The sequence below is a fragment of the Silene latifolia genome, chromosome 11 (assembly GCF_048544455.1).
Source record: "Silene latifolia isolate original U9 population chromosome 11, ASM4854445v1, whole genome shotgun sequence".
NCBI classification, from domain to species: Eukaryota; Viridiplantae; Streptophyta; class Magnoliopsida; order Caryophyllales; family Caryophyllaceae; genus Silene; species Silene latifolia.
This window is the reverse complement of record NC_133536.1, coordinates 107,494,054-107,515,738: the sequence shown is the minus strand read 5'-3', so window position 1 is coordinate 107,515,738 and position 21,685 is coordinate 107,494,054. Positions and strand designations below refer to the sequence as shown.

The following is a 21,685-nucleotide window of genomic DNA, read 5'->3' as shown; positions in this document are numbered from 1 at the left end:
ATGCGTGGCCACGCTCGGAAGTAATCTGTGAGAGATTTTTCCGGTCAGGTAGTCACACTCCCGATCGAGAAAACCACTCGCGATATGTTCGTGTGTAAGTGCGACCAGAAAGACACCTTGCATTGAGTGGGAGATTAAAACGGACAAGAGAATTGGTAGCGCACACCTTGTGGCGGACAAGTGGGAGATTGTTGGAGTTAGTGTCCTCCACAATAGTGCGTTAACATAATAAATCTCATTAATGGAATATCATCAGATATTTAATTATTTGATCCTCGTCAGTTGATTAACGTAAATCGATAACAGTTGGCTGACTAGAGTTTGACGTTATTGTCGTGAGACGGCGGTGATCAACTGACCCCTTTCGGTCACACCTAAAAGAACGAACCCCAATTGACAACTAATTAATTGTATGAGATACAATTTATTTAGTACCTTGATTTATAGACTAAAAGGTTAGTCGATTATTTTTAGAGAGATTTTGAGTTGCGAACTCGAGGAGCGGCAGTTATTATTTAATTATGCGATAATTAAATAATAAATTTTTGAGACGGGAATTAATGATTAAGCAGTTAATTATTAAATTGGTACTAGTTGACTAATGTGATTAGTATTGGTACGTAAACTATATGTGTAGCGGTACACATATATTTACGGAGTGATTTAGACGAAATTAATTGGATGCATTTAAACATGATACGATGTTTAAATAAAATTTACACGTATTTGTGCGACAAATATAAGGACCAAAATGGACCCGTAAATGGGAGATTGGACCGTGTAAATGGAGTGTAGTGGATGATTATAGACATAATCATTTCACTTTACTTGTTGTTTCTTCCATAAGTCATCTTATGATCACTTGCATGTGATATAAGATTGGACAAAAAATAAAAACAAGTGCACTCCCTCACTCCACTAAGTCCACCCGCCACTTCTACTACTACACTACATCCTTTGTTCATTTTTCTACACTACATCATTTTGAATGTTTTGCATGTGAACATAATATCTTCCTCTCTCTAAAATATTATTCATCTTTACTAAGTTTGTTAGTAAATATATATTATTACTAAGACTTGTTAGTAATATTTAATATAATATCAAGGGTATAATAATAACAAGTTCTAGTTAAATACTTGTTATTATTTTTGGGTAAGTTCTTGGGTGCAACAAGAAGGAGATCTTCTCTTTGAAGATTAGTGAGGAGGATCATCCATTTGGTATAAGCTCAAGAACAAGCTAGTAAGGTGAACTAGTTTGTGCCCTTTTTACCACAAAATCAATGTAAGGAAATTGTTTTTCCTTATACTTTCATTTTTATGCTTTCATATTAGCATGCATGTTACATAGATCACCTAAATGACAAATTATGAGATAATTTAATTTTTATTAGAGAGTCTAATATGGATCTGTGATCTTTCAGTGGGTATGTACCATTGAGTTTGAAGTTTAGAATGGCTTGGAACCAGGGATCCTCCGGGCTTTCTTCTTCATCTGTAAGGTGGTGTACATAGGCTGGTTCTGATCGTCGTTTGATGCATAAAGGCATTTCAACCATTTTGTCTGGCATATTGATAAAGGCTGCAAGTTTTGCAAGAGCATCTGCAAATTGATTCTATTCACGAGGTAGGTGTAGATAAGTGACCTGATCGAATAATTGGGCAACTTGATCTATCCTAGCCTGATAGGGTGCTAGACTTTCACATCGAATTTTCCAAGATCTTGTAACTTGGTTAATGTTGAACCATATAGTATATATATGTTTATGTTTTGATGATGTCAAGAGTGCTTTATATTTTATGTACTCGTTGCGCGTAATTGTTTGTTTAGTCTTTTCAGATTAGACTTACTATTTGTCAAGCTAAGAAAGTTGTGATGAATGTATACAAGACTATGTTATGATCAAGCCCTCAATTACGAATCAAGATTGTGAAAGAATTATTCAAGCATCATGAGAAGACGAAGCTCGTCTGAAGATTATTCAAGCTTGGATGATGAAGTAGTCTACACTCGAAGATCTCCTAAGAAGATTAGAATAGTGTAGGTGATTATCTCGTAATGATAACATATGAATGAATTTCTTATACAGGTAAAGTTATAGCTTGACATCTATAACATTACTTGTGAAAGGGCTAAATGTTATAGCGCCTCTACTATAACATTGAGATGATGAGTTTATACTACACGACTTAAAATGTTTTCAAAATTGTTTTTGAAAAATATTTTTGCTTCTTTTAAATGTTCTAGCAAAAGTATTTATTAAGGAAGCTCATTTTAATATGGAGTTTGGACTTATTTTAAACTTGTAATTAGTAATCATATTGGATCAACTTATGAGTTGAGCCATATTACTAATTAGGGTTTTAACATGGCATACTCTTAAACCCTAAATCAAACCTAAATATCAGGCTAGGTTTTCCACGGATCACGAGGCATATGTGCCGTGTTATCTCGTGTTGCCTTAAGGAATAAAAGATTGTTATTGTAAATATTTTATTCTCTAGAATAATCTTAGCATATCTTTTATATTTAACTTGATATGGTTATTTATGATAAGGATATTTTTGTTATGGAAAATCTTATCATATCTTTAGATTTATGGAAAAGTTAATAGAAGAATAATTTATATTTTATCTTTTGGAATATTCTCTATTATCTCTAAGGGTTTTAAGAAAAGAAATAATAAGAGATATGATTTGTTTACATATCTATATTTCGGCTATTAGAGTTTTGAGAAAACCGTGAGCCATGCTCTTTCTTTTCCTATAAATACTTTGCTTTTGCAACATTTGAAAACAAGACCTTTAAGCATAAATTGATTTTAATTTTTAAGAGCAAAAACCGTGTGTTTCAAAACAAGAAACCCGTTTTGCTATTTTAGAAAAAGGTCGTGTGTTTATAAACTCGTATATTCATTCATTAGTTATCGTTATAAGATAATAGTGCTCAATCGAATTCTTACTTGTTCATTAACGTGAACCTTTGCAAGAATCATTAGTGCTTTCTTATTAGCGTAAGTTAGTCACTCGAGTATTTAACTGTACTCACTTGAGTTACAACTAGGCTTAGTTGTACGAGTTGGGTTGGTAAATTTGTAATCCGTAGAAAGGTACTAAATTTATTAATCGAGAATAGTGGACGTAGGTTTCGATTTGTGAAACTGAACCACTTCAAAAACCGTGCGTCTCTCTCTTTTGTTCGTTTGTTTATTTCGTTCTTCTTCATTAATTATTTAATTAGTTAACCTATAATCATCAAGCTTTAAATAATTAATTATACATTTACAATTGAAAAAGTTTTAATCCTGAATTCACCCCTCCCCCCTTGAGTATTTCGGATCGATAAACTCTTCAATTGGTATCAGAGCCTCGTGCTCTTGATTGTCTAACTGCAAAGAGGCTGATCTGTCTATCTTTATTTATCTTATCGTTTTATATTCCGCTGCCTATCACGTGATAAATGGATTCCAAATACCTCAAGTGTCCCGTCTTTGATGGGAAGAATTATGGGTTATGGAAAAACATGATGACTCACTATGTGAAAGGTCTTGATTGGGAGTGTTGGAAGATTATCCAAAACGGACCAGGTAAAATCTTGGTTGTTTCCACTAAAGGCACCACTTACGAGAAAAAGGAAGAGGACTATATCGAGGCCGACTACAAGAAGGCCGAAAAGAATTCTAAGGCTATAAGTTTATTGCAGAATGATATGACAACTAATTAATTCGATCGGTTCTCTTCGTGCACAACGGCCAAGGAGATATGGGATGGCCTTAAATTAGCTTATGAAGGTACTTCCATTGTTAGGAAGCACCGCATAGATTTGTTAATGTAGAAATATGAGCTATTCAGTATGGAGCCGAATGAGTCCTTGGATAGCATGTCCGTACGTTTTTCAAGTATCATAAATGAATTGAAAAACCTAGGAAGGAAGTTCAATACCGAGGACATTGCAAGGAAGGTTCTTAGGAGCCTGACTATAAAGTGGCGTGCCAAAGTCACAACAATGGAGGAATCACGAGATCTTGAAAACCTATCCTACCAAGAACTTATTGGTGCTCTCATGGCCCATGAAATTACTCTGAATGCCGATGACGCTGAACCAAGAAGAGGTAAAAGTATGGCATTAAAAAGCGAAGATGTTAACTCCGACATAGAAGATGAAACCGTCTTGTTTGCACGCCGTTTCAAAAATAGAATCTTTCGAAACAAACAAGCAAAATCATCTTATAACAATAACAAGTCGTTTAACAAGAAAGCAACAGAATCAAAGTCATCCTTTGCTAATAGAGGTTGCTTCAAGTGTGGAGAATCCGATCACATGATCAAGGATTGTCCGACGTGGGAGAAAATTAAGGACAAGGCGAAACGCGAGAAGACAAAGAAAGAGTTCAAACAAGTAATGATGGCTTCGTGCTGGGGAGATCTTGACTCAGAAGATGATGAAGGATCCGAAGATGACGAAGTAGCCAACCTTTGTCTCAGCAGCGTCAGTCTTGACCTAATCTCTGACAGCGACGATGAGAGCTTGAATCATCATTCAAATTATTGCTTTCTGGGAGAATCAGACGAAGATGACGATGAAGAGGTAAGTTATCTGGAACTCAAAAAACGTGTTAAGAAATTATCTAAAAGTGCCTTAATTGAATTCTTTGAGCAATTCCTCGATAAATGTCATGAACAGGATTTGAAACTAAAGGATCTAAAGGAACATATTCTTGATATTGCTGAAAAGAATCATATTCTAAAGGCAAAAGCTAAGAAGTTGAAATCTAAAGTTACAGCTGATAAAGCTACAACATTAGATTCTGCTAATGCTGAAAAGAAGGAATTAGAATCCAAAGTTATAGCTAATGAAGCTATAACTTTAGATCTAAAGCTTAATATTAAGCACCTCCAAGTTAAAGTTATAGCTAATGAACCTATAACTTTAGAACTTAGAAAAGCCAAGGAACTTCTTGTAACTAAAATCACATCTGATGAAGCAGTGATTTTAGAGCAAAAGAAAGAAATTGGTTCTCTTACAAAGCAATTGAAAGAATCTAAAACTGAGATGATCAATGTTAAGAAACAACATTCAGATGTTGTGCTTATTCTTAACAAAAGGTTCTAAGATTTTTGTGACAATTATAAGAAGGAAAATGACTTAGATCACACAAAATGTCTCGAGGAAATTAAGAACCTAAAGGACTTACTTCTACAGGCAAGGAAAGTCCATGATAAGTGGGAAGGTATCACAAAAGTCTTAAACTTCCTAACCGAACGATCTGACAACAATATGAAGATGGGGTTAGGTTATGATTGCTACAGTCGTAGAGATCACTCTAAATGCAAATCAACACCTTCTGATTACGATTCTAGAAAAAGAAAATATGTTGATCTTCCTGAATATTTGATTTTCAATTACTGTGGTCATACGGGTCACATCCAAGACAATTGTGTCAAACGTGTTCATGATATACGAAAAAATACCGAATTTGTTAAAACGGTTGACACAACAGTCGAGGACGAAAAATCCTCCACAGATGAACCTAACGAAGAAAGGAATAATAACTTTCGTTGGTTCTATGATATGGCTTTTGACTACACCAAGAAACCTAGTACTTCACAAACTCCTTGTCGACCTAAACAAAGCAAGTCGAACCACAAGGAGAATAGTCATGCTAGACCTAAAGAAATCCCTAAACCTAGAACTCCTCCTAAACAAAACTACCCAAGGTTTAGAAAAACGACCATTAGACAAGTTTGGATACGAAAGGATTTAGTATATAGAGTAACTAATCATAAGGGACCCAACCTAGCTTGGGTACCTAAAAACTGTATTTAATCCTTTTACAGGTATTAGTGAAAGAAAACAATCAATGGTATCTTGACAGTGGATGTTCAAGACACATGACCGGAGATAAGAATCTGTTTCTTTCACTCAAGCCGTTGAACGGAGGAAAAGTGACGTTTGGGGACAACAAAAAGGGTAAAGTGATTGGTGTGGGCAAAGTTGGAATCTCCATGTCATACGCAATCAGTGATATCTATCTAGTGGATGGTCTCAAGCATAATCTGCTTAGCATATCTCAACTATGCGACAAAGGTAATAAAGTAGTTTTTCATACTGATGGTTGCCGCATTATAATTGAAGGTACAAGCAATGTTATTCTCGAAGGACATAGGAAAAGGAACGTGTATATGGTAGATTTAAATGTTGTGCTTACTAACTCTTTTACATGCATGAAAGTTACACTTGATGATCCCTGTTTATGGCACAAATGCTTTGGTCACATTACTCACTAACCTTGAACAAACTCAAGAAATGGGACTTGGTTGAAGGACTACCTAAAATCAAGTTCGACCAAGAAAAGATGTGTGACACGTGTGCTAGGTGCAAACATGCGAGATCATCGTTCAAACCTAAAAGAGTGGTAAGCACGAATCAAGCATTGGAATTGGTGCATATGGACTTATGCGGTCCTATAAAGGTAAGAAGTCGAGGAGGATCCAGGTATATCTTTGTCCTCGTAGATGACTACTTAAGGTATGTATGGCCTATCTTCCTTCATTCAAAAGATGAGACCTTTGATGAATTTGATTGTCTTATGAAACTCGTTCGAAATAAATATAAGACTAATCTTGTGTCTATTCGTACGGATCATGGCACTGAATTTGATAATCAAGCTTTTATTGAATATTGTAGAGTTAATGGTGTAGGACATAACTTTTCTGCACCAAGAACTCCTCAACAAAACGGTGTCATTGAACGTATGAATAGAACACTAGAAGATATGGCTCATACAATGCTTTTATGTAGTGGTCTACCTCGTAACTTTTGGGCTGAAGCTATTAGTACTTCTTGTTATATCCATAATCGTGTTATGATAAGACCTATTCTTAAGAAAACCCCCTATGAACTCCTAAGAGGTCGCAAACCTAATATCTCCCATCTTCGTTGTTTTGAGAGTAAGTGTTTTGTTCATAATAATGGTAAAAATAGGTTAAGTAAATTCGACCCTAGGAGTGATGAGGCGATTTTTATAGGATATTCGGATCATAGCAAGGCTTACAAAGTCTTCAATAAAAGAACACTTTGTATGGAAGAAAGCATTCACGTTATTTTTGATGAAGATAACATGTTTGATAAGCCCTTACAGGATGAGGAAGAAGACTTGGACGAACCTGACTTTCGTCTTTCCAGAGATGATCCCCCAGAATTAGAAATGGAGGATAATGAGATTAAAGAAATAAATGATGAGCTTGATCATTCTTCTAAAGATAAAAAGGAGAAAACCAAAGTTATAGTTGATGATACTATAACTTTGTCTCAAAATAAGAATTCCCAATCTAATGTTATAGGTGATGTTACTATAACATTGAATCCAAATCAAGGTAATAAGTCCGAAGTTATAACCGGCTCTACTACAACACTCGGACTGGATTCAGGGGGAAATTCCTCTAATTCTGAGCCAAATGAAGTTGGGTCAAGTTCAAATAATGATGAAGAGCCAAGTACTTCAACTAAATGGAAATACAAGAACTCACATCCAATGGACAATATTCTCGGCAATATTAAGAAGGGTGTTTAAATGAGACGATCCTTGAATAATTTCTGCTCGTTCTACTCATTCCTATCTATGATCGAACCATAAAATATCAAAGAAGCTCTCGCAGAATCAGATTGGATTATAGCTATGCAAGAAGAACTTCAACAGTTCGAACGGAACAAAGTTTGGCACTTAGTTCCTAGACCCAAGGATCGATCTGTCATTGGAACAAGATGGGTATTTAGGAATAAGCTAGATGACGCCGGAGTCATTGTTCGAAATAAAGCAAGATTGGTGGTCCAAGGTTATAATCAACAAGAAGGAATAGAATATGACGAGGCTTTTGCACCTGTTGCTCGTCTTGAAGCCGTTAGACTTCTGATAGCATTCGCAGCTCATAAAGGAATGAAGCTCTTCCAAATGGATGTCAAGACAACATTTTTAAATTGTTATCTACACGAAGAAGTCTTCGTAGAACAACCCCCTGGATTTAAGGATATCAAATTTGAAGACCATGTTTTTAAATTAGACAACGCCCTGTACGGATTGAAGCAAGCACCAAGGGCTTGGTATGACAGATTGTCAAAATTTCTACTTGACAGTGGATTTAATAGAGGATCTGTTGATAAAACCCTATTCCTAAAATCCGAGGGTACTGACCTTTTGGTTGTTCAATTCTACGTTGATGATATCATCTTTGGATCGTCCTTGTGCAAATATTTTTAAGAGTTAATGACTTCTGAATTTGAGATGAGCATGATGGGTGATGTGACCATAATTAGCGCACATTTAGTCCCCTAATTGAGCCTATTTTGCATACTATTATAGCATTTCATGGCCATTTTATCCGTCAAAACCTTCCTATTTGCTTTTCTATCGCATTTCATGTGTTTTGTAGAAAAGAAGATAATAAGGCGGAAATTCCCGTCTTTCGTGCATATTTGGAAGCTTATTGATGACACTAGATGGACTAGTATGAAGAGGAAGCAAAGACTAAAGACCAATCTCGCAAGAATAAAATGGAAATGAGCAAAAAGGGAAGAAAAGAAGAAGAACCACTGCTGAAGAACAATCCGAGCGGATTGTCTCAAATCCGCCCGTCTCCACTAAACAATCCGAGCGTCCTGCTCTGAATCCGCTCGGATTCCTTTGCCAGATTCCGCCCGTCCCGACTCCAATACGCACGGACTCCTTCACAGCATGATTTCGTTCTTCAAGCTTTCAAGAAAGACTCCCTTCCTCCGAAAAATACCGGAGTCTCCCTGCTCAAATCTCAAAAGTGTAATTACTAGTTTTGCCCTTAGTTAACCTTAATGCATCCACCTAATTTCCACTATAAATACTCCATTTGTAATAATCAAATCATGAAGTTTTTAGAGTAGAAAATCCTTCTTTAGATTAAATTAGGAGTAGATTAGAATAGATTACTCTTTAATCTTTCCACAAATTACACATTAATCTCTCTTTAATTATTGTTCAAGTTTATTATTCAAGTTTATTATTGGGTAATTGAAGATTATTGGGTTATTATTGGGAGATTGACAACCTTCCATCAATCATCAAGTTCTTCTATTATTCTTTGCTTTATTATTTGGATCATCTTAAGTTGGTATAATTCCTTTACTCTTTACTCTTTATTGTTTATTTCCTCATTCTATTATCATGTTTATACTTGTTGTGATGATTGACACCATTAATGACATGTTTCCCATGATAATGAGTGAGTAGTTTCTTTAGCTAGGATTAGTGGGTAATTAGGGGAAACCAACATGGGATTGATTCATGCTTAATCTAATATGTTCACATGATTAAATTGCTTGCTTGTTGTGATGTCAACTTTATGCACATGTTATGTTTGATGAAATGCTAAGCCTATGAATCCTTGCATTTTTACCATCTCTTATCTACTCAACTTGACTCGTAAGATATAACCCAACTCGAGTCTTGTTAGACCATGCATAGAAATTGATTAGGAGGAAAGTAAGTCGACTTGTAGGTGTTGTACAATCTAATCGATTCGGCTCCGGGACCCAACTCTTCCTAAGAACCGTAAGATATAACCCAACTCGGTTCCTCCACAACATTAATTGCTTGCAACCTTGTAAACATGTTTGTATGATCAACACCATGAATCCCCCATGACCCCATGATATCCTAGCACTTTTAATCAATTGTTTACATCTTTCCTTTTATTGCTCGTTCTACTTTATTGCTTGCATTAGTCTAGACACAACTACAAACCCAAACAAATTGTGACACTAGCATAAATTGAGATAGATAGACTTAGAACCCAAAGCACACCGTCCCATGGATCGACCTCGACTTACCGCTAACTAGTTGTTTGTTGAGTATTATAAATGTGTTTGATTGGATGAGTGACGACCTCGCCCACATCAAAATGGCGCCGCGTTCTTGGGGATGGTGCTATGTGATTAAGTTCTTACTTGTTTGTCTATTTTGATTTTGCTTTCACCTTGAGGAACTTGTTCCTCAAGGATTGTTCTTACCATTTTTGTGTAGTTTCCATTGTTTGTAGTTATCTCTTTGTCTTAAGTTATGATGACTCAAGACATGATTTATGGAGTATGTGGTAGATCTTTTGAGTATAATTATGGGTATGGGGAGTTTGAAAAGCAAGTCAACACAAACCTACCTTACTATTTGTACAATGAAAATCCTAACCACTACCCCAATTTTTCTCACCAAAATTACCACACCCAATATCAACAACAACCCCCCACCCAATACCCATTTCACAATGAACTTCAAATACCACAATACAACCATTTTCGCACCCACCCACAACAAAGAAATGAACCCATTCAAAACATGATCCTCCAAATGATGGGAGACCAACAAAACTTCTTCAAGCAAATGCTAGAAGAGAGCCGAAAAGAAGATGTTCTTAAAAACATCGCTATCCAAAGAAAGGAATTGGGGATTCAAATTGCCCAATTAAAAGAATTCCACACAATCACTCACCACCGTTCCTTGGATATTGAGCATACATGCGAGTTTGAAGTAGTGACTTTTGACATGGAAGATGAGAAGTGGGAGGAGCCAAGTTCCTTGAGCTCTTGTGACTATGAGAGTGTTGTGTTTGATGAGGAAGACATGAGGTTGAGTAAACCAAATGTTCTTAACCTTTGTGAGTATGAGGGTGTGTCCTTTAATGTGAACATTGAGGTGTTGGAAAAAGAGCTAAATGAAGCCCCCATTCATGATTTACGTGAAGATAGCAACAATGATGATGAACCTAGAGGAGGGATTCATAATATTACCTTGCTTGAGGAGCCTATCCTTGAGACATTCGAGATACCCTATCATGAAGAAGAACGTTCTTCCTTTATCCTTCATGAAGACCACTTGGCACCTATCATGGAGCCAATGATCATTGAAGAGGATATGTTAGATCTTCTTCAAAAAGCCAAAGTGTCTTACAAGAGTTATTTGGTGAAAAAGCTCAAAGAGAAAATTGCTCGTGAGGCTACTTGTGAAGATTTGGCACCCATAATCTCAACTCCCATGGTATCCGATCATCAAAGTCATGAAGATTCTCCTTCCACCTTGGAAGGATTGAAAAATCAAAATGCTATCGTCATCACCCAAATTGAAGAAGAAGTTGGTAAGTGGAAGTCCCCGGATGGAAATGAACCACTCTTCATGCTTAATCTTAACAAGAATCATGGATGTATTTACTTAAAGCATTGGGAAAGCCCTAACACTAAGGAGGAGGCAAGAAAAAGAACATTCTACAAGCCTCCTTGGCCAAATTTCATTTTCAAATGGAGCAACCCATACTTATGCTTGTTTGGAGCTTGTTCACTAGCTTTTGACCTTTTGTTGAGAGCCTTGAGCTCTATGGATAAGAATTGTTACAAATTGAACTAGTTTGGTGGAGTCCTACCTCAAACCACCATTTGTAAGATATTTCTTGAACCCTTTTATTTTGTACAATAGTGTACATTTTACTTTTGCATTTAATTTCTTGCATAAGAGAGGAGAGAGAGAGAGTCATCTTACATGTTTCCTAAGCAAATTTCAGAAAAAGATAAGGAAAAAGAGAAAATCAGTGAAAAGGGGTTTATCATTTCACGAAAGAAGAAAGAAGAAGGAGAAAGAAGCAGAGACGCTCGGATCCAAGCAAATCCGCCCGTCCAGGGCCAACGGAAAAGAAAAGTTGAAACTGAGGAAGAATCCGAGCGGATTCAAAGAAATCCGCCCGTCCCAGACAATCCGTCCGTCTTCTTCACGGGACGCCCGTCCCGTATGACGTCCGAAAGCAAGATTTTAATCTGCGTGCGAGAATCCGTGCGGACTATCAAGAATCCGCCCGTCCTAATTAAAGACGTCCGTCCCATACAAAATCCGCCCGTCTTTTCCCTGCTTCCCAACCAAAGGATTTCTCTGTTCCAGAATCCGTGCGGATTCTACAAAAGACGCCCGTCTTCTCCATCGAGAATCCGCCAGTCCCGACTGCAATCCGCTCGGATTGCACTGTTCATGCGGATAAAACGGGTTAGGTCCAACCCTATCCGTTCGGATTCCCTACTTCTTCTATATAATCACCCCCCCCCCCCCTTCTCCCTCATTTCCTCATCTTACCAAACCCTAAAACACTCTCTTCAATCCTCAAAATCACCTTCACATCCTCAAAAACACTCCTATCACCAACATGAGCTCCAAGGGAAAGGCCAAGAAATTGATTGAATCAATCGGGAAGAAGTGCAAGGGATCAACCTCTTCAACACCACGAGATGTGATAATGAGGGGAGGTATTGAACAACTCAACAACTTCCAAGAAGTGATCTTCCTATCCGACGACCACCGCGAAAAATTCGTCGAGCTTCTAGGTAAGAAATACGAGCCTACTCAATTTGTTGACACTAGGGTGTTGGAAATCCTTAAGATAAGGTACCCTACCGAGATGTTCTTCAATGGCCTTGGCTTTGGGAACTTTTTCCATGCTCATGAAGAGACTTACCTTAGTCTCACCCTTGAGTTCTTGAGTAGCCTTCGCATTATGGCGGATGCCCGCAACAATTTAGGCATGGAGTTTAGGTTATGCAACCGAGACCATGTTCTTTCTCTTGAGGAATTTGCCTATGTTTTCGGTCTTGAAATACCGACCAACTATACCGAAAAGCCCGATAATTTTAATGTGGATTTTCTTTGGAAAGCTATCTCCGGGAGGGACTTTACCAATATAAAGTGTTGCTATACATTTGCTATCCAACATCCGGTGATTCGATTCACCGAACGCTTTGTAGCCGGATGCATCAATGGGAGGTACGAGCAAGATCGGTGTTGTAACACCCCGGTTTATAAAAGAAGTCCTCGTCAAGACATTCCTGAATAAAACGGACTGTTACCATCTCGGTTTCCCGAGGTAGTGAATAACAAATTAAACTCCAAGGCAATTTATATAATATTTTAACTTAATTATTACAAATTCTCTTTTCAAATTAAATTACAAGAACTGACATAAATAAAAGTGATGTCTTCTAGATGATGATCTAGTTACTAAGTCGTCTGATCCAGTGTCTCACGCCCATCCAGCTCCCGTCCTATCTCTTAAACCTGTCAAGTCTGCTCCCCATAAAACGGTTCATCACAGGTGTTCACGAATACACAGGGTCAACCGCGAGGTTGAGTAGGGAAAACAATAAAACAATAAATATGATATGCATGATACTCCATCACCTCCATCGCCATCTCAACTCAATCTCATATCTCATATCCCCTTACGCCCGGCCATACCGATCCCCGGCAGACACAACAATCGATCGTCGTCGATATACCAGCTCAACAGCTGAGGACACCAGGGCAGGTCCTGCAGAACTCGCCTGGGCCTTATCACAACATCGTCATCATCACACCGCATCACCACAACCTCCTCCATCTCCAATGCATATGAATGCTCAAAAGAAAGTGATGCAACATAATATATATATAAATCAATGAACTGATGAATCATAAAATCATGCCAGTTACCCGATGTTGTGATATCATGCTCAATACGATCAAATCAGTCAATCATCTTTCCGAATATAAATGATAACGTAAATCAACAACCAGAAATCCAGTCAACACAATTCGACAACGATAATAGAGTAAGTGTATTTCCCTACCTCAAGTGCCAGCAAATCCAATTAAGCAGTTAAGCAGTCCAGAAATAAAGCAATGAATTTGATTATCGATCCTTCACGAATTCGTCACCTAAAATAATTATAATAATTATAATTACTAACTACTAAATATAGCAATTTCCCAAAATAGAAGCTTCCCGAAATACAATCCCGACACCAACTTATGCCCAATTGATAGCTAAAATAACCCGATTAGTATTTGACCCAACTTCCCAAAATAGACAGTTACTAAAGTAGAATTTCTTAAAATGGAAACTTTCCCGATATAGTAGCTTTTCCATTAACCCGTCTTTAAAATAATAATAATTATTAATTATTATTTTATTTCAAATAACTCGGGACTTAAAACCAAATGATAATTAAAGGATTAAACGAATTATGCTTTTAAGAAAAACCCGCATCAATATTTGAACAACTCAACACCCGACTTGAATTATTAAATGTCTCGGGAATAATTTATTTAAATGACTCGGGATTTAATTTAAATAACTAATGTGATAATAAAATATTAAACGAATTAAACGATTTAGAAATACCCGTATCAATCCTTAAACAACTCAAACAATCCCGACTTAAACCCATCATTAATTATTTTAATGCACTCGGGAATTAAATTAATTAAATTATTTAAATGACACGGAAATTTCATTATTTAGTTAAGAATACGACAATTTAAATAATAACGAACGAATCAAACCCGACTTAAACCCGTCTTTAATTAATTAACAACTCGGAAATTAAATTAATTAATTAAGCATGCGATAACTTAACGGATTCTAAAGATTAAACAATGACAAAAACCCGATTCAAACATTAAAACAACCCGTCATCCCTTCGCCCCTTCACACGCACTCCCACACTCCACCTTACCACCGTGACCACCGCCAGTCCCCACACCCACTCTGACCCAGCCACCAAGGACCACCACCACGACGGTCGACTCTCGCCGGCGAGTCAGACCGTGGCCTTCTTTTGGCCTGGTTCACCACCACGGCTCACCAAACAGCCTCTGTTTCTCCCTTTACCACCACCGCAGGTATCACTCAACCCATGCCAAACCACCACCGCCTTGCTCTCCGTCAACCCACGCACACAGACCTCATAGCACCACCGTTTCGACCTCCCCCTAGTCCACGGTGGTGCCACCCAAAACCTACCCGTCTCAAACTCCCCTGAAAACCCATAACCAAACCCGTTTCAGCTACCCATGTCGACAACACCCTCTGCCGCCATATCCACCACCTATAACCCACCTAACCACCACCAACAGGAGCGACTCCAACCACCCTTTACCTATACCCAGACCCCAACCACCAGCATCCCCACCCTAAGACACGAAACAACACCCAAACACCCGACCTTAAATGCGAAAAACAGAGGAGGGGTTAACTGCTTACCTTGCCGCCACCACAACAGCCACCACGGCCACCCAGGGCCGTCGACAAACACCCCTAGCTCTTCCATGCTGCGTAACCAACAGCCACACACACACTCTCTCTCTCGAATTGCGTGAAAATCTGAGATTTGGTGATGATGAAGGAGGGAGGCGTGAGTGGGTGTAATAAAGATGGACATGTTTTTATAATGATTATGGTTAATGGTGGAATGATTATGGTATAGTGGAGTACATAATTAGTAGACAACTTAAAAGGTGATTAGCTTTGTTGGCAATGGTAGTGCATGACTTGGATTAGTATTATAAGTGTGATGTCTACTTTAATTAAAGTGGTTTTAATAAGTAATTAACTAAAGAGTGTTGTAATTATCGACTAAAAATTTTAACCCCATATAATTAGTAATATAAAATGTATAATAATTAATATGTAATAATATCCGTTTTAATTGATTATATATATAAAATACGGGGTATTACAGTCTTCCCCCCTTAAAATGAACTTCGTCCCGAAGTTCGCTCCCATACTCAAACAACAGAAGGGTATTATATATTGTACTTACGGACGTCACGCAATTCTAACACGGTTAACACACTTTTGACTCATCAATTAACATAACAATTACGGAATGTTACATTCTGCCCTCCTAAAAATAAACTTCGTCCCGAAGTTTAACTCGTCTTTACTTAACTCAATTAACTACGACTAATAACTACTTGAGAACACAACTGTATAACAACTATATAATCATCTGAGAACACCGTCATCTTCCATCTAAATTCCAATCTCAAACTCAAGTAACTCAATAACCATGGTCGCACTGGACCGTAAACATAACCCGGCACAAAGGCCCCACAACTCATAACTCCATACCAGTAGTTAAACTTATACTCTCCTTTTACACATCGACCAACTAACCGAAGTAGGAACAAAACATATAGGACTCATTTGCATAGGTACCCCACAACTAAACGTCAACTTGGTCAACTATAACCTACAAACAAGTGCAAATTAAGCATCAAGATTTTACAATCCTACCCAACTAGAAACATGGTTACGTCCTCGTAACCTTCATTATTATAACTACAGTTCTCAAACCACTGCTAACAACTGAAAGAGGCTACCGTTACCAGTAAAAATCATTAGTAATTATTCATTTTACCAATTATGGTAATTTTTTTACCTTAGAAACATAAGGAATCAATCAACATGAGAAAAGAATTAGGGTCCAAAACTTACTAAATCGATTTATGAAAATTTATACCTTAATAGGTCCAGTCTGACTTTCCTTTACTTAATTCGCTACATGAATGAACAACATGACTAAATTAATCCACTACTTGTGACTCCGTTCTAGTTTCATTCCCTCAGGCTAGCAAAATTATGAAACCATGCAACCAGACACTGGCTGGAAGTCTCATTCCGAATTTATACTCACACACTAAAATTTAACTTCATTTTCAAAAGTTTTTACTTTCATATTGGACGGTGAATAAATTTCTTAACATAACTCTTACAACAGAGTCGTCCATAGAATCCATTTACAGCTTACTACGAACTCAAAATCAGATAAACTTAATTTAATTCCTTTAAACAAAACCAGCTTAGGTGTCGACTCATATATCGTAATTTACAGGTTCATCTTATTCATTTCAGTCCTATCTTTATTATTGCACGACTATTACCGCAATCATCAGTATTTTAATTGCACTTCTTTACTCAGTTATATTCACGGCTCAATTACACGTAACTATAACGACTATCATTTAAACCAACGCATATCATGTGAATCATCAAAGGGTTATCTCATTATAATTGCTAATATAATTATCATAAAAAATCTTTATTGAAATATAATTGATAGTGACGACTCGAGAATATAGATATGTCAAATGTCGTGCTACAATGGCAAAAATCACTTTAGCATTTTATGACAATATAATAACGAACATATTCAATAAGGAATAATGACACTGTTTATTATCATGTTATAGGTTTTAGGTTCAACTGAAATAATTTAATGAAATGAAAGTTGCAAGTATAACTATAGGCACACCGACTCACATAAAAGACATTAGAACTCAGATGACATTCTATGTGTGTGAACATTTAGACATACTCATTACTACCATCCGTGTGTAAACATTTAAACATAATTATTTATAATTATTCCAGCGTGTATTTTAGAGCAATCAAATTAAATTTTTAACGCCATCAACTTTACCAAGATATGACAATATAGTTTTATATTTATATATATATCCGACCATTATGCAAATATGATGAACGCATTAGAAATATTAAAACATGCCAAATATTCATAAAATATGCTACAACTGGACTCGTATAAAATATTTCATCCTTGATTAAAATCAATTAAAGCTATTAAATTTTACTCATACTATCATGCCGACAATGTTATCAGCTAAGTTTTAATTGTTATCACTTGTTAAGATACCTCATTACTGACCATGCGTGCTACTACCGTCATATAAAACATTATAAATTCACATTATTAAAGCTCATGAATTAACCAAACAATTGTATGAAAACTCAACCTAGAATACACATTTTAAATGTTTTGATTCACGTTGTAATTTCCAAAGACCACGAACAAATAACCGTTCGATTAAAACTTGATTCATATTACTTTTATAAAACACGGAGATTTAAAACACAGGGAAAAAGAATTAGGTTTAAAGCACAAGAATTCCATTTTTAGAGAATTTTACAACTTAGTTGGTCTAAACAAACATGTGACAACAATTGGTCCAAAACATGGGTCAGTTTGTAAAATTTATCATTTAATATTGAAGCATCAAGATTTTTCGTGGCTTATTAATTTGAAAACATATGCGACTCTTTTGATCGATGGAGTTGGAATTATGTAAAAATTATGAATACGATTTAAATGAGGATTTTTACAAAATCGTTGGTCAAACATCACTGCACAGGAACTTCCTAACCATAGCTCACTAAAGTATTTATTACTCCTAATCCGTTTATCATCTAAGCATGAAACTGACACCAAATAAACACTAACTGACGAGGCTACCTCTCATAAAATTTTTATCCCTAGGTAATGAACGTAAAAGAAATGGCAATAACGTCAGTTAAAGAGTAACATCAACTAAACGAGTTTCAGTAGTATGTCATTCATTTTCTATGTCCCAATTCTTACAACTATACTATCGGTGCTAATCCATCCTAAATTAAATCTCACACTATACAATTCGTAACATCTACCCCATAGAATCCCTTCGTATCTTGATCTACTCCGTATATCTAAATCACGATTGTTATGGCTATAAACATGCAATTCGGTAGTGTTTCTAATTACTATCACAAGACTATACTAGCATGGCTTTGGGATCACATAACCGCATATTACTTAGTCATAGTAGTGCTATAAACACATCATTCATACAAATTACTTACCGTAGCGTTGTCCTGCAATAATGTATCAATCAATTAACACTTAGGCAATCATAGATGAATTTCCTGTTCAACCTCAAGCAACTATTCTACCCTTTCTCTCGTATACACTCATGGTTTCCGGTTCAACTGAGAGGGTCACAGGTTCGGTGTGAGGGGGCCCCTAACTCATACCTTACCGTAGTGTGCTCCTAACAGTTCTATCCCGGGGTTCATTTTAATTAGACACATCCTATGTTCATTGGGCTCATTGGTTTAGGCCTGAGGATCGTTCGCTCTGATACCACTTTGTAACACCCCGGTTTATAAAAGAAGTCCTCGTCAAGACATTCCTGAATAAAACGGACTGTTACCATCTCGGTTTCCCGAGGTAGTGAATAACAAATTAAACTCCAAGGCAATTTATATAATATTTTAACTTAATTATTACAAATTCTCTTTTCAAATTAAATTACAAGAACTGACATAAATAAAAGTGATGTCTTCTAGATGATGATCTAGTTACTAAGTCGTCTGATCCAGTGTCTCACGCCCATCCAGCTCCCGTCCTATCTCTTAAACCTGTCAAGTCTGCTCCCCATAAAACGGTTCATCACAGGTGTTCACGAATACACAGGGTCAACCGCGAGGTTGAGTAGGGAAAACAATAAAACAATAAATATGATATGCATGATACTCCATCACCTCCATCGCCATCTCAACTCAATCTCATATCTCATATCCCCTTACGCCCGGCCATACCGATCCCCGGCAGACACAACAATCGACCGTCGTCGATATACCAGCTCAACAGCTGAGGACACCAGGGCAGGTCCTGCAGAACTCGCCTGGGCCTTATCACAACACCGTCATCATCACACCGCATCACCACAACCTCCTCCATCTCCAATGCATATGAATGCTCAAAAGAAAGTGATGCAACATAATATATATATAAATCAATGAACTGATGAATCATAAAATCATGCCAGTTACCCGATGTTGTGATATCATGCTCAATACGATCAAATCAGTCAATCATCTTTCCGAATATAAATGATAACGTAAATCAACAACCAGAAATCCAGTCAACACAATTCGACAACGATAATAGAGTAAGTGTATTTCCCTACCTCAAGTGCCAGCAAATCCAATTAAGCAGTTAAGCAGTCCAGAAATAAAGCAATGAATTTGATTATCGATCCTTCACGAATTCGTCACCTAAAATAATTATAATAATTATAATTACTAACTACTAAATATAGCAATTTCCCAAAATAGAAGCTTCCCGAAATACAATCCCGACACCAACTTATGCCCAATTGATAGCTAAAATAACCCGATTAGTATTTGACCCAACTTCCCAAAATAGACAGTTACTAAAGTAGAATTTCTTAAAATGGAAACTTTCCCGATATAGTAGCTTTTCCATTAACCCGTCTTTAAAATAATAATTATTATTAATTATTATTTTATTTCAAATAACTCGGGACTTAAAACCAAATGATAATTAAAGGATTAAACGAATTATGCTTTTAAGAAAAACCCGCATCAATATTTGAACAACTCAACACCCGACTTGAATTATTAAATGTCTCGGGAATAATTTATTTAAATGACTCGAGATTTAAATTAAATAACTAATGTGATAATAAAATATTAAACGAATTAAACGATTTAGAAATACCCGTATCAATCCTTAAACAACTCAAACAATCCCGACTCAAACCCATCATTAATTATTTTAATGCACTCGGGAATTAAATTAATTAAATTATTTAAATGACACGGAAATTACATTATTTAGTTAAGAATACGACAATTTAAATAATAACGAACGAATCAAACCCGACTTAAACCCGTCTTTAATTAATTAACAACTCGGAAATTAAATTAATTAATTAAGCATGCGATAACTTAACGGATTCTAAAGATTAAACAATGACAAAAACCCGATTCAAACATTAAAAAAACCCGTCATCCCTTCGCCCCTTCACACGCACTCCCACACTCCACCTTACCACCGTGACCACCGCCAGTCCCCACACCCACTCTGACCCAGCCACCAAGGACCACCACCACGACGGTCGACTCTCGCCGGCGAGTCAGACCGTGGCCTTCTTTTGGCCTGGTTCACCACCACGGCTCACCAAACAGCCTCTGTTTCTCCCTTTACCACCACCACAGGTATCACTCAACCCATGCCAAACCACCACCGCCTTGCTCTCCGTCAACCCACGCACACAGACCTCATAGCACCACCGTTTCGACCTCCCCCTAGTCCACGGTGGTGCCACCCAAAACCTACCCGTCTCAAACTCCCCTGAAAACCCATAACCAAACCCGTTTCAGCTACCCATGTCAACAACACCCTCTGCCGCCATATCCACCACCTATAACCCACCTAACCACCACCAACAGGAGCGACTCCAACCACCCTTTACCTATACCCAGACCCCAACCACCAGCATCCCCACCCTAAGACACGAAACAACACCCAAACACCCGACCTTAAATGCGAAAAACAGAGGAGGGGTTAACTTCTTACCTTGCCGCCACCACAACAGCCACCACGGCCACCCAGGGCCGTCGACAAACACTCCTAGCTCTTCCATGCTGCGTAACCAACAGCCACACACACACTCTCTCTCTCGAATTGCGTGAAAATCTGAGATTTGGTGATGATGAAGGAGGGAGGCGTGAGTGGGTGTAATAAAGATGGACATGTTTTTATAATGATTATGGTTAATGGTGGAATGATTATGGTATAGTGGAGTACATAATTAGTAGACAACTTAAAAGGTGATTAGCTTTGTTGGCAATGGTAGTGCATGACTTGGATTAGTATTATAAGTGTGATGTCTACTTTAATTAAAGTGGTTTTAATAAGTAATTAACTAAAGAGTGTTGTAATTATCGACTAAAAATTTTAACCCCATATAATTAGTAATATAAAATGTATAATAATTAATATGTAATAATATCCGTTTTAATTGATTATATTTATAAAATACGGGGTATAACAGGTGTACTCTCATCGACTTAACTTTTCTTGAGTTTTATTTAAATGTTCGAGCGGTGAGGCGTTATAACTTCAATACGCCACTTGAGATACTCACTAGATTCCATGACTTTGCTCAAGGGACATCTCAACTTAAAACCTTCGTGATGGGAGGTCTAATTACAATTTTGGC

At 37.1% G+C, this 21,685-nt stretch overlaps 1 long non-coding RNA gene across 2 annotated transcripts; it reads right to left on the bottom strand.

Moving 5' to 3' along the window:
• Positions 1 to 12,938: 12,938 nt before the first annotated feature.
• LOC141615018 (uncharacterized) lies at positions 12,939 to 19,918 on the bottom strand. 2 transcript variants are annotated; one of them, XR_012529550.1, is made up of 3 exons: positions 19,625 to 19,918; positions 13,666 to 13,753; positions 12,939 to 13,123 (listed from the first exon to the last, which is right to left on the bottom strand). It is a non-coding gene; the product is annotated as an uncharacterized LOC141615018 (long non-coding RNA). The 2 variants fall into 2 exon arrangements; XR_012529551.1 differs by lacking the exon at positions 19,625 to 19,918 and adding an exon at positions 15,081 to 15,115 and having other exon boundaries at positions 13,056 to 13,123.
• Between the last annotated feature and the right edge of the window lie 1,767 nt (positions 19,919 to 21,685).